The sequence below is a fragment of the Schistocerca piceifrons genome, chromosome 3, assembly GCF_021461385.2.
Source record: "Schistocerca piceifrons isolate TAMUIC-IGC-003096 chromosome 3, iqSchPice1.1, whole genome shotgun sequence".
NCBI classification, from domain to species: Eukaryota; Metazoa; Arthropoda; class Insecta; order Orthoptera; family Acrididae; genus Schistocerca; species Schistocerca piceifrons.
In genome coordinates this window covers 571279606-571293707 of record NC_060140.1, presented here as the reverse complement: position 1 = coordinate 571293707, position 14102 = coordinate 571279606, and the positions used below count along the sequence as shown (strand labels likewise).

Here is a 14102-nt window from a genome sequence, read left to right as displayed (position 1 = left end):
CCTAGTAGTTTTCAACACGAATCTCTCCGTTGCTCGCAGAGGAATCCCCAGTTTTCATATCTTGTTCGCAATAAAAGTCCATGTCTCACTGCCGTAATCAGAACTTCTAACACACGCTTTCCGTTTCAGATACTTTATTTCATTAATTTACAGATCCGACTGCCTTGTTCATACTTGCAACATCATTTGTGGTTTGCCTTAGTACTTTTGTTTTACGATGTAGGTAATGAAAACGCGAGTGAAAGGAGTAATTGCTTGAGTCTTAACTTATTGCTTTATTTTCTCTTACCTATTTTTAAATAAATTGTCATCATCTATATTTCGAATTACCTACCTGGCAGGAAATAGGCATCAGATGCCACAATTAGTATAAAGTAATTGTAAGTTCATTTCTTTTATAGCAAAAACAATTAGCATTTATTTTGGTTCTAAGGTCACACGACTCTCGTATTTCCATAAAAGCCAGTAAACCTAAACGAGGAATAATTGTTTACGCCATCTGCGTTTGAAACATAATGTTTTTGATTTAGCTGTATTTGTATTTTAAATTTTGTGTGTTTCCTCCGAGGCGAAGATGACGTTTTACTGGAATAATATGATAATCAGACTGAAAACCACAATCGGGGTGGCCACCGCACGAGATCAAATATCATTAACCCGGCGCGCGAAGCTCGTATTGTGGTCTGGTTTACCTACCAGTGTCGCAGGTTTGTGCAGTGACTCCTTTAGCTATGCGAACAGATCAGTTTGCTTAATGTTTATTGTCATCAAAATATCCAACTTTAATTAGTTATCCAGAGACTATTTTCCTCAGAGGCTAAATATTCTTTAGCAATTTACATATGGTGCACAATCTCCAGACTGTCGTCTTATTCTTATAGGATACAAAAGATAGGCTCGAGAAAGTATAACAAATGAAGCACATTTCTGGTAAGCAGTGAGTGGAGCCGAGTCCTCAGTCACTCCCAGAAATCGCTTACCCATTGCGCCGATTGACATTTTGACCCGCAGCTGCCTCACTGCCCAGGACCTTGCCAGGCGGGTCAGTGCGCCATCTGCGTCGGAGATATCTTCAGCTTCACTTCACGAATACGAGCATTCGTGAAAGCTTGAAATAACCCTGGAGCTGCGTTTTAGTTTTAATCACAGAAGTACAACAGCTACGCTACCGTCATGTCTCTTATGCTTCAGAAAGATTGCCGAGTCTTCAGCATATCTGTTATTATGAATATTGCTTATAGATCGTATTCTATACTGTTCGTAAATAAGACAGGGAAAAGATATGCTTTGTTTGTTTTTACGTTTGATTTTTGTAAAGCAACCCACAGTCCCAAAAGTATTTCTCAATCCACATTACTTTACCAGTGGAAGTGACATGCCTCCTCCAGTGTTGCAACCGTGAGCCGTCAGTTGCTGCAAAGACGGGTTTTCGGTTTTCTGCCGATAAGTGTGTTTGTGTTCATTTTAATCGTTCTCGTCATCTTTTTACTTTGCCTGCCTTGCATATGGGGGATATTGTCCTACATTTTAGAGACACAGTGCGGTTTCTGGGCCTAATTTTTGACTCCAGGTTGTCATGGCTGCCACACCTACGTGACTTGAAAGCCAGAACTCTGAAGGCACTGTACATCCTCAAGTGCCTCAGCCACAGGTCTTGGGGCGCGGACAAGGCGCGTCTCCTTCAGTTTTATGGAGCTTTTGTGCGTTCACGGCTGGACTATGGGTGCACAGTATATGGGTCAGCGAGGCCATCTTATTTGCGGATCCTTGACGCTGTTCACCATGCTGGGATCCGACTGGCCACGGGTGCTTATCGGACCAGTCCCGTACCCAGCCTCTGTGCTGAGTCTGGCGAACCGCCACTTACCATCCGGCGGCAGCTCCTGCTGGTGCGCCAGGCTTGTAAGTTTCTTGCAGCTCCCAGCTCGCCTGCTCACCGTCTTGTTGCCCATCCACCTCTGGACCGCCTTTTTTCCCTCCGTCCCCGGGCTACGTTGCCGTTTGGGATCCGTGTGCAACGTGTACTAGAGTCCCTCGGTGTGGAGTCTGTACAACCCCAAATCCAAAGTTTTAACCGCCTGCCACCCTGGTTACTGAAGAGGCCCGGAGTGATTTTAGATTTATTACAGTACAAGAGAGATTGCACTCCTGCCACCGTTTTTAATGCAGCATTTTCTGTCATTTTATCTGAGCACCACGACTATGTAGCTGTTTTTACGGATGGGTCGAAACAAGGGGATTCTGTTGGTTGCTCAGTTGTTTTTCCATATCGTGTCCTCAAGGTCCGACTGCCTCAGACTTTTACTGTCTTTGATGCAGAATTGTTTGCGATCTTGCGGGCACTGGAGCACATGAGACATTCTTCCTCTCCTAAATTTCTTGTCTGTTCCGATTCACTCAGTGCCCTTCACTCATTGCAACGTTTGTATCCGGCAGACAAAATTGTCCAGACCATCCAGGATGCCCTCCTCCGACTACAGCGACTGGGGAAGGCTGTAGCTTTCTGCTGGGTTCCGGGGCATGTTGGCATTGCTGGGAATGAAAGGGCAGATCTCGCAGCCAAGGAGGCGTGTCTCGCCCCACAAGTATCTCAGTGTGCTATACCCCTGCACGCACTCACCTCGCTGTTGAGCTCACGGGTCATGCGTCGGTGGGAGGATGAGTGGCTGGAAGTGACTGACAATAAGCTCCGTATAGTCAAGCCCACAACGCGTGTGTGGTGTACTTCCTTTCAGCCCCATCGACGGGACGAGGTTCTCCTCACTCGGCTTCGAATAGGCCACAGCCCTATGACGCATGGCTTCCTGCTCCGGCGAGAGGACCCTCCAATGTGTGGTGCTTGCGGCGTCCAGGTTATTGTGCGCCACGTTTTATTGGATTGCGTTTTATTTTCTGACCAGCGGGTCGCGGCTGACTTGCCAGCGGACCTGCCATCTCTTTTAGGCAACACTCGGACGAATGTGGTTAAAGTTTTAAAGTTCTGTGCCCTGTCAAATGTTTTTACAAAGATTTTAGGGAGAGGATTTTAATTTGCTCACTGTGTGACAAGCTCGCCCATATTTTATGTAAGTGGCCAGCCAATAACAATTTCCTGTGACATTCTTGTTGCTATGTTTCCCCTTTCCTTCGGTTTTACTTTCTTATGTAGCATTTTCCTTCTTTCCTGCTTTCATTGAGTGTGTGCTTTAGTTTTCTTAGGTCTGTCCACATTCGTTCCTTTTAATGTGTGTCAGGGCGCTGATGACCTCGATGTTGAGCGCCCATAAGCCCCAACACACCGAACATGCCTTTGTCTCCCATCGTTTAGATCTACACGAATTTGAAATGTAAGTTACAGCACTTACTAAATGTGTAGGTTTTCAACTTTTCTCCAACTTGTATCTGTCGAACTATTAGATACTTTTCGTACGTCTTGCAGAACCAAGGAGATGTTTGTCTCAGTGTTGCTTGTGCCTCTAGGCTGTTAAAAAATTGAATCGCAACTCAGGCGATGTGTTGAAGACTATACCAATAATAAGCGACTAAAACTGTAGAGAAATTCTTTATACGTAAGATCAGCAAAGCAGTAAGTTACGTAGACTCGTGTTAGTGGTAGTTCAGACTAAGCCAGTATGCCACGTCAGTGTTGAAAACTTGCTAGTAGTGTGTGAGATTGAAAGGAACAGAATACTCGGTTTTGGGGAATCGAGTTGGTTATACCGTGACATTTCGGCTTTCTGCGAATGATATTACGACAATGTAATGCGGTGTGTGTGTGTGTGTGTGTGTGTGTGTGTGTGTGTGTGTGTGTGTGTGTGTAACTAATTGATGCGGTGGAATGATTAGCAGCAGCAGCATAGACTATGGCGTGGAAGGTGGTGAGAGTCGTGCGGGCGCAAATATGTAATTATACAGGTTGTTCGGAAATTCCCGTTACAAACTTCTTGGACTCGTAGAGGGAAACGAGTACATAATATTTTGAATAGGAACCCATGTCCGGAAACGGCCCGTTTGCGTTCTACGACGGTCTTAATTCAGATATGTAACGCGTCCACGTCTGCTGCGGGAAAGAGAAAAGTCTCAAGACTTGCTCGTGCTTGGTACGCAATAGGGTAGACAGAGTGACGTGTACTACGTCAGATGGTCACCTGATGTCCCTTAACGTCGACCTCCTGTAGAGACAGAGGAAGATATGTTGACACGAGTTCTGGCCGTTGCAGTAGAAATTGACGAGACACCAGGTGGGATGGACAGTGTGTAGCAGAACATGCTCCGTAGCTACTATGTCTGTAACAACGTTGGTGGTCGCCATATCGAGCTGCTGTTGTGATGCATCAGCACTGTTCTGTACGTACAGTAAACTGGGTTCTTATTTGTTTTTGAATAATGTAAATACGTAATATTGAAGTGTTAAGACAAAGACATATGCCCAAGTGATGAATGGATGTTTCGTTTGTTGCCAGGTAACTGTAGTGTTTCACGTCTAATTCAGTCCATTAAGCAGAAGTGGATGAGTTAAACTTCCGAATTGAAACCATCGTGGAACGGAAACGGTACGCTTCCGAACACGTGTCTCTATTTTTAAAAAAAATTATGTATTAACGCCCTCAAAAAATTATCTATTCACGCCCTCTACACGTCCTAGAAGTTTTTAAGGGGAATTTCTGACATCCCTGTAGATATTTATAAACATTTTTACTATACAACGAGATAGAATATTACGTAAAACTGATTCATAAACAAGAAAAGTAACTGTTATTAAGAAATCAAATGTGCTCAAAGGCTTACACCCAAGAAATATGACTGATGGTAAGAAACAATAATAAAATAAAACTAAACTAAAATGTACTTAAAATGCCTATACACAAGAAATACTGTAAGAAAACAATAAGGTATGCACACAGGCTAAATTTCTGCCAAAGAGAACTTTTTTTTAAAAAAAAAATAATGTAATGCAAGCAACGTTTTCGTAACATCAAAAGGAAATCAGCATAAACTGAACTTAAGTAAAGCAGTGGAATGTTTCATTTGGGCAGTCATGTACCGCCCCTGCACTTCAACAAGACTCCTGCAGACAAGAACAAAAGCGACCGGCACCCTTCTGTCGGCACTGCTCTGTGCTGTCCCTGCATTTCGCTCAGAACTGGACGGTCACCGCGCTGTCCCGTTGCTCGCCCATACTCCCACCAAGTTGCCTATATGCGACCCGCTCGTTCGGCTGGATCCGGCCAGACCACACACACGATTAAAATTCTGCGCACGGTCGCTGTGTCGCCGTAGACACTGACGCCGCTAGCTGCGACATCCTTTGATGATTCCAGCATTCTGTCGCCCGATGATTCCAGCGTTCTGTCGCCCGCGGCGAGAAAACTACCAGCAGTTTTTGGCGATGCCCTCTGAGCGGGGAGGAATCTCAACTGTGCCGCAGTAATCAAGGTTCAAATGGTTCTGAGCACTATGGGACTTAACATCTGAGGTCATCAGTCCCCTAGACTTAGAACTACTTAAACCTAACTTACCTAAGGACATCACACGCAGCCATGCCCGTGCCTGGATTCGAACCTGCCACCATAGCAGCAGCGCGGTTCCGGACTGAAGCGCCTAGAACCGCTCGGCCACACCGGCCGGCATTAATAAAGGCATACGGTGCATATACGAGGGTTGTAGGCGAAGATTAGTGGCAACTAGAACACCTGACGAGACCGCAGCATGGCTTCACCGACATGTTCGGATGGCCGTGACGGACTGTGCGTCGCCACTCTATGATGAAGCTCTGCTACGGATGCGGATCTATTTTCGCCTGCGGAGGTTGGATAGATTATTTAACGCAATGTGTGTTCCTTCACAGATCAGAGATCACAAACATCTCAAACTGTAATGGGCACGTGATCCGGAGTTCACGTGAACTGTTTGCGGGCTGAGTAGCAAAGTGTAGTGTTTTCGAATGAGTTCCACTCCAGTCTACCCTACAACGATGGTCACATTCCCGTGCTGTTGTGATTATCGCAATCTACCATACTGCCTTGTTGGTTGGCATAACGGACAAATCCATCCCTCAGTTGGCGAGAGGTTAGTAGGATAGCAACGCGGGTTCAAGACCCTGGGCAACGGTGACACGATAACGCTGTAATGATGAGTAGTTGGTTCTGGCCGCGATAACGATCTTTTCTCTAGGTCACTGACAAGGACTTCCGCTGTTCGGTTACGCACTTCAACTATAACAAGGTTATTCAAAATGATCCAGATATTGTCAAGCGATTGTTAAAAAAGTTTAAATAGAGGTAAGGTACTATATGATTGTATGTGTGGAAACAGCAACTCAAGAAGCTTTTTGTGTCATTCTCGCAAATATTCAATGTGTGAACCGTTAGTCTTATGGCACACATCCAGTCTACAGTACAGTTCAGACCACACTTGCCCCAAAGTGCGCATTATTGTGAAACATAGCTTTCCTGATACATCCTTGTTAGTCAGTAGCGTTATCGGTAATTGGAGGTGCGAAAACAGCGTTTGATGTAACCCCACAGGTAAAATTGCACAGTCTGTTAGGAGAACGTGGGGCCATGCCATCAACTGGAGATTTCCAAGTGATTCACAACCTATCCATTGTCATTGTAGCTCAGTATCCAAGATATCGTTGTGGAAGTGCAGTGGAAGACCATCCTCTTCAAAAATGAAATTATCAATGCCCTCTTGCAATTGCAGCATGAAGTACACAAAATGCCTTGTCCGTTTGTCTGGCAGCTGTGTTGCAAGATGTCACTGTAACCAAACAAACTTCTTGTGTTGCTGCTTCCATACATCCAATACTTTGAATACTTTGTCTCAATACAAATATTCGACTTGAAAGTGTCTAGGTGTTTCCGAATAACCTTGTATAATCAAGGTCACCCCTCCCTCTCCTCTTTCCCTAGACAAACATCAGCAATTGACCAAGGTCACCCAGGAAAACCCCTGCCTTACCCAGCACCTTAGGGAATTGTAAGAGTTATCTTGAAGGTCATGACATAGCTTTATCCCAGCCACGTCGCCCTACCTACGCATCTTAGGCAAGTGTGCTGGGTCATGACGTAACTAGATACCGCTCACTTGATGTAAAGTTGGGGGGAAACTCCTGGACCAATGGGAGCACAGTAAAATGGTAGGAAACCCCTCTCTCATGGACCAATAATATTTGAGCTCCCCCATCCCCGTATCCTTTAAACTAGTTCAGTTTTGTAGGCCTCTTCATTCGAGGTTCAGGTTTGTTAAAAACAAATTATTATTAACAATAATTCAGTAGTGGCAGGGTTTGGAAACAAAAACAGTGATACAACAAATTAACTTTATTTCTTTTGCAGTACATTTTTTACAATAATTTTTTGTTGTTACTAACAATTTTTTTCTTTTATGATTTTATTTGCAAATGGATTTTACAATAAATATTTTTTCTGATGCCTTTCAAACATTGTTTTATTTTCAAAGCTAGTACTTTTTTCTGAATACTTGTGGACATTACAATTACTATCAGGTACATTTACATCCATTAAAACTAGTAGCGAGAACAACAACTTAAATGTTACATTTCCCGTTTTGTTGTTTGTCTCACATTTGTCAGGCTTCTATACAATATTTTTACAATATTTTTCTTTCTGATCATTTTCTGAATACAGTACATATGGCAAACGAGGACCAGCAGCGGCAGATAAAGGGAAACCACACACACACACACACGTGTGGCTGTCGTTTTTTTATAACCTTGTTTTGTAGTGCTATTGTGTAAGAATTACCTGCCGCAAAAACAGCAGTGTGTGTGTGTGTGTGTGTGTGTGAGAGAGAGAGAGAGAGAGAGAGAGAGAGAGAGCATGCCTGATTGTAATTTGTGTGACTACTGTACGTGTGTATTCGTGAACTGCACTGAAACGTTAGCCATCTCTACGACGACTAGCCCTTGATTGAAGATGGTGGTCCACTGGAAATTTGACCTGGAGATGTAATCTCATGAGCCGTAATGCCCATCCCCAGTGGTAAACAATATGGACTTCACAATATTCCGTAAGGGGAAAATCACAGAATTGAAGGGACGGATCCTAACTGTGGTTGAGGGTTCTGGTGAGTGACATGTCGTGGAGGCGGACCTGGAATATCACACACATTTGCGTGATGCACACAGTGACTTGCCACCAAGTCCGGAGTGCATAGGCACACACAAAGGTTCCAGCCCCAATACGATGACAACGTTGGGGAATAATCAGAAATACCTTCTGCATTGCAGAAATCTCCATCAGTGTCTCAGGTTGGGGATGAAACATGTTAGAATCATTAGAATCACCCCAACACCTTTTTCGACCAGTCACACTGGTTGAAGGAGTACATTGATTTAAACCTCAGAGGGCATACGTGACGTGATTTTGAAAAAGATTTTTATAAATTAATGAACAATTCAATTTTTGGGAAAACAGTGGAAAATGTTAGGGATATTGTGAAATTCATTTAGTTTACCTTTGCATAGAGTGCAGACAGCATTCCGTAGGGTGAGTAGCAGAGTGGTGGGCGGTTGGGCCCAGTGGCACACTCATTGCTGAGAGAAATGTTTTATTATGAGGCAGAAGAACTTCAGTCCGCCAATGCTGGCCAATGTCGGCTCACAGGCAGCTGGCTTTAGCCCTGGGACAGAGACGTGCACTTAGGTGCCCAGCCTTGCTGGCATTGGCCTGAGCAATGGCCGGTGGCCTGACAGTAAGCCATAGCCTTAACGTCAACGGCTCTCTCCTACTTCTGCTGCAACAAAGTCCGCTGCAGAACTTCCGCACACAATGACTCATGCCCCACTCACGCTCACCGCAGAGGCAGGTGAAGACTGCCATGCTCGGGACGTGAACTGCTGCCCATCCTGGCAGGAGTCTGGTGACAGCAGGTGTGGATGGCAGATCAGCTGCACTGTGGCACCAAGTCCTACAAGGACGTACTTGCCTGACATCGTCCTGAAACCATGGTTGCAGCTGGCAGCGGCCAGTCGTCTTATCATCTATTGTGGCTCTGAGCACTATGGGACTTAACATCTATGGTCATCAGTCCCCTAGAACTTAGAACTACTTAAACCTAACTAACCTAAGGACATCACACAACACCCAGTCATCACGAGGCAGAGAAAATCCCTGACCCCGCCGGGAATCGAACCCGGGCGTGGGAAGCGAGAACGCTACCGCACGACCACGAGCTGCAGACTTGTGTCATGGTGCTGCTGCTGGACTCCAAATGAGTCTGCCTCGTAAAGCACACCTATTTACATGGCTCTGAGGAGCATTTGTTACACTATTACCCAGGCCCTGGTCAAGTAGCTCACAACATGGGTCTCTCCATGGTATGGTAACATTATCCTGCCAGTTTTGACTACTACCGCTTTAAGGTGCAGATTTTGGCAAGCACGGCTGGCCCGCCTTGCAATCCTTTTGTGTATGTGTTATCTGACCCACATTTCGCCATGCTGCTCTTAACCAGCCTGCGGCTCCTAATGCAACACTTTGCAGCGACTTTCTTACAAAATCTTTCAAGTTTCACTAAAAACTGTGTAACGACACTACAGTTGGGGTGAACGTCATGGTGCAATAAATTACATTGCCAGGTCAAATTTCAAGCAGGCTACCATCATCAATGAAGGATGAGTCATGATGGAGAGGGCTAAGATTTCAGTGTAGTTGACAGATCCTGTCTATGTTGGTGTATGTATTCTGGACCTCTCCAAACTCCACATGTACCAATTCCACTATTACTTTGCAAAACCACACTCACTGATCCAAAGGTCTTTATATGGATACAGACATTTTAAACTACTGGGTGAAGAGCTGCAATCCATAAAAAGTAATTAGGTATAATCCCAAAACTTTCGACATTTCTGAATATGCAGTCAATAATCCTTACGGAATAACACCACAAAACAAGAAGGTTATTGTGGAGTTTGTGGGGCTCAGGACAAAGACTTCTGCATGTTACATATATGCAGGTGTTTCACAGAGACGTGTTAGGGGTGTACATCATGCAGCCTCAAAGGCTGTCTTGATAGAGGATTGCAAGAAATGTTTGCTCGACGGTGGTAGTGCAGCTCTGCATATGGTGCGGCAAATAGTCTTCCTATCAAGAGGTTATGAGGTACATACTGCACTGCTGCTGAAAGGCGGCAGTTGCGCTATGACAACAAACAAGTCATCTGTGGGGATAAGACAGGGACCCTCCCTTATTCACACTATTCATTGAGTGATTGAGTGTGGCTCGTTAATTTATTTGTATATAGTGGTTGTGTTTGCAGAGTAGTTGGATGAATTGTGTGCGTGGATGCGCATGTGCATGTAAGTATTGTTTTTAGTTGTGTGTGTGTGTGTGTGTGTGTGTGTGTGTGTGTGTGTGTGTCTCCATGTGGAGAGGATGGGTTTCTTCACCTGCCACAGAAAATGATCGGAAAGAAAAATGTAAATAATGTATAGAAGAGTAGCAAGTGTGCCACAAAACAAAGAAGGGGAACTTAGTATTTTAAGTTTTTCTTTTCTTTAATAATAGTAATGTATATAAGTCTTTAGAAGAAAATAGTCGCTTTGCAAATGAACCAATGTAGGTATGGCATCAGAAAAAATATTTATTGTAGATCTTGAATGGAGAGGCCTACAAAATTGAACTACTTAAAAAGGCTATCGGGGGACTCTTAATCTTATTGTTCCAGGGGACTGGGGATTCGCACCATTTTAATGTGTCCCACTGGTCCACAGGTTTCCAACCAATTTTATATCATGTGGCCAGTATCGAGTTACATCATGACGTAGGTCACATAGTCAGTGACCGGGATCGAGCTACATTATGACCTTGAAAGTAACTCACATAATTGCCTAAGGTTCGTGGGTAGGGCAGGGGTTTCCCTGGATGACCTTGATAAATTACCTATGTTTCTCACGGGGGAGAGAAGCGGGGGGGGGGGGGGTATCGTTTTTATACACTGAGCGGCCAGAACATTATGAGCATCTTCCTAAAAGCCAATATAGTCACTTGGCACAAGTAACAGCGGCTAAGCGTCGTGGCATCGAAGCAATGAGACCTTGGTAAGTTGCTGCTCCCTGTAAATTCTGGGGAGGGGGTGATAAGCTCTGACCCACATTCAATCACATCCCAGATGTGTTCAATCAGATTCAGATCTGATGAGTTGGACGCCCAGCACATCAACCGGAACTCGCCACTGTGTTCCTTAAACCATTCCATCTCACACTTCCGACCTTGTGTCATGGCTTATTATCTTGATGAAAAATGCCTTTACCGTTGGGAAACATAATCGTCATGAAAGAGTGTACGTGGTCTGCAACCAGTGTATGATACTCCTTGGCTGTCAAGGTGCTTTGCACGAGCACCACTGGATCCATGAATGCCCTAGTGAATTGTTCCCCAGAGCATAATGGAGCTGCCACCAGCTTGTTTCCATCCACTAGTACAGGTGTTAAGGAACTGTTCCCCTATAAGATGATGAATTCATGATCTCCCATCGGCATTATGAAGAAAGTATCAGGATTCATGAGACACGCAACACTTTGCCATTGGGCCAGTATCCAGTGCTGACGGGTAGTTGCCGATGTCGTGTTATTAACATTGACGCATGCATGGGTCGTTGGCTGCGGAGGCCAATCGTTAGGAGTGTTTGGTGTACTGTATGTTCAGACACACTTGTACTCTCTCAGCATTAGAGTTTGATTTTAGTTCCGCCACAGTTCGCCGCCTCCCCTGTTTTGCCAGTCTGCCCAGCCTATGAAGTGCGACATCTGTAGTGAGGGGCGGCCGTCCGGCCGCCCAATCCCACAACGTCTGGACGTGGTTCATCTTGGTTTTGCCACGCATTGAAGACACCACAGCACTCCTCGAACACCCAACATGTCGTACAGTTTCTGAAATGCTTGTGCCAAGCCTCCAGGCCATCACAATCTGCCGTCGGTCAAACTCAGATAGACCACATGCCTTCCCCATTCTACACACGGACAGCACGCTCACTGATACTGTTGATCATTGTATATAGTTCAGATGTCTAACCCAACATTGGAAGTGCTTGTCAGTGACCTCGAGATGAGATCGTTATCACAACCAGAGCTGGCACTGATGACCTACAACTTACCAGTTACGGCGTTATAATATCGATGGACATGCGGGATGCCTACCCCCTTTGCCCCAGGGCGTGAACCTACAATGTTATCCTACTGAGGTGGGAACATGTAATGCACCCAGGAACATTTGTCGAACATGAACTTTTTGATGGTCCAAGTGTTATGGTGTGGGAAGGCATAATGTTGCATAGGCGTACTGACCTCCAAATCTTCGATCACGGTACTCTCACTGGTCAACATTATTGTGACACTGTACACCTTCGCGATGTGCGTCTTTTCAGGGTACATTCAGCCCTGACTTCATATGTAAGGACGACAGTGCACGACCACATCAAATAGCGCAGATAGAGGAGCTCTGTCTTTTGTAATGTCAAGGCGACCATCATGAACCGCGATGGCTTCAGTTAAATTAATGTAGTTAAATTATTGTCTTTGAATGAAAGTGTCATTTCTGTGTGTCCCATAGCCATTTGAACCATTTTTGTGTTACTTGGCAGTGACACATCATGCGAAAGTTTTGCACAGCAGTGTGTGTTTGTATTCGAATGATGATGTATGTAAGTGAACACCACTTCCTTGCCGAATCATTTGTAGACACGTCCGTAGCTGTACTGACTGCTACGGTCTGTGAAGGAAGAGCTACCGCTCTCCATAAAATATGTTAACTCGTCTTTTCGAAATTACGGCTTTAGAAGGTGGTGAATCTATCTACAGTAAAGGACGAAAGAAGCTCGAACTACATACTTGTCACGTGAAACACACCCATTAGTAGTCCTTTACTGCAACTACAAGAGGATATTCGGAGACTTGTGATCACTTTGTGCGTCAGCTCTAAAGTATTCTGAGAAGTATCACTTAATTAAGAAGTCTGTTATCTTGTTTCTGTGACAGCAGTCACTTTTCTTTCTTTTCGTTGTTTGCGAGTAATTGTTTGCTGCTGTAGCATATGGCAGTTCATTAAAAAATAACGGGAGTTCAAAGAAATATTTTGGTGCGGGAACAATTTTCTTAACTTCTGGTTCAGCAGTTTCTACCTCAAAATTCGTAAATTTCAGTGTGTTGTGTGTTGTAGACTATCGTCTCTGGCCGTGCGGTTAATCGAGAGCGGCGGTTCTTTAAGACATAAGACTCCTACTTAAAAAGAACAGAGTTACAATCCGCAAACGGACAAACACATTTTTAGATCCGTCTCTTGTGATCTATGTGTTGATTTGACAAAAAATTGTTGGATTAAAAACTCTTGATGCTACTCGCATGGTTTCCGCTCTTTTAGGGTGACTATAGTCCGTTCTCTTTCATGAGCCAGTGCTTCACAACATTCTATACGCAGTAGTTAACAACCATTTCCAGTCAATGATCGGTTCAGTTGGACCAGAGAACCCAGTCCATTCGATGTAAACACAGGCCATACCATTATGGAGCCACCACTAACTTGCACAGTTCCTAGTGACGACTTAGGTCCATGGCTTCGTGGGGTCTGCACGACACTCGAACCCTGCCATAAGCTCTAGCAACTGAAATTGGGACTCATGGGACCAGATCACTGTTTTCCAGTCGTGTAGGGTCCAACGAGTATGGTTACGAACCGATGAGAGGTGCTGCAGGCGATGTCATCCTGTTGGCGAAGGCGTCTGCTCCCATAGCCCATTAACGCCAGATTTAGGCTCACTATTGTAACGGATACGTTCGTCGTACGTCCCACATTGATTTCTTCGGTTATTTCATGCAGTGTTGCTTGTCTGTTAGCGCTGACATTTGACAGTAAGCTTCGTCGTTCTTGGTCTTAAATGTAGCCTGTCGGGCACTGCTTTGTGCGTGATGACAAATAATGCTGAAATTTGGCATTGTCGGCACATTCTTGACGCAGTGGATCGCGGAATGTTGAATTCCATAACGATTTCCGAAATCGAATGTCCGTTGCGTCTAGCTCCAACTAACATACCGCCATCCAAGTCTGTTAATTCCGTCGTGCTGCCATAATCACGCCGGAAACCATTTTACATGAATCACCTG

At 44.8% G+C, this 14102-nt stretch overlaps 1 protein-coding gene across 2 annotated transcripts in view; it reads left to right on the top strand.

Moving 5' to 3' along the window:
• The window catches only part of LOC124787624 (glycerol-3-phosphate acyltransferase 1, mitochondrial), a 401021-nt gene that overhangs the window by 170493 nt on the left and 216426 nt on the right, over positions 1-14102 (top strand). The gene's annotated exons all lie outside the window — the stretch shown is intronic.